This window comes from Lolium rigidum, chromosome 2 (assembly GCF_022539505.1).
Source record: "Lolium rigidum isolate FL_2022 chromosome 2, APGP_CSIRO_Lrig_0.1, whole genome shotgun sequence".
In the NCBI taxonomy this organism is placed as follows: domain Eukaryota; kingdom Viridiplantae; phylum Streptophyta; class Magnoliopsida; order Poales; family Poaceae; genus Lolium; species Lolium rigidum.
Window position 1 is genome coordinate 5,034,371 of NC_061509.1, and position 228 is coordinate 5,034,598.

The window sequence follows — 228 nt, forward strand, 5'->3', positions numbered from 1 at the left end:
AATCTGTTCTGGGAGTGGAACTGCGCTGGCAAATACTATAGAACTGAAACGTCTACTTGTTATAATTTCATTATTTTCACTGTAAGTTTTTTATCCTTTTCTTTCTAAAATCACATGACCTATTATGATGTGAAACTTATCTGTCATTTTATGAGCGATTCGGCTCGTTTTGTTCCATCCACGAAAATATAAACATAAGCTCGATGCAAGCCGGTGGCTTGCTCTCCT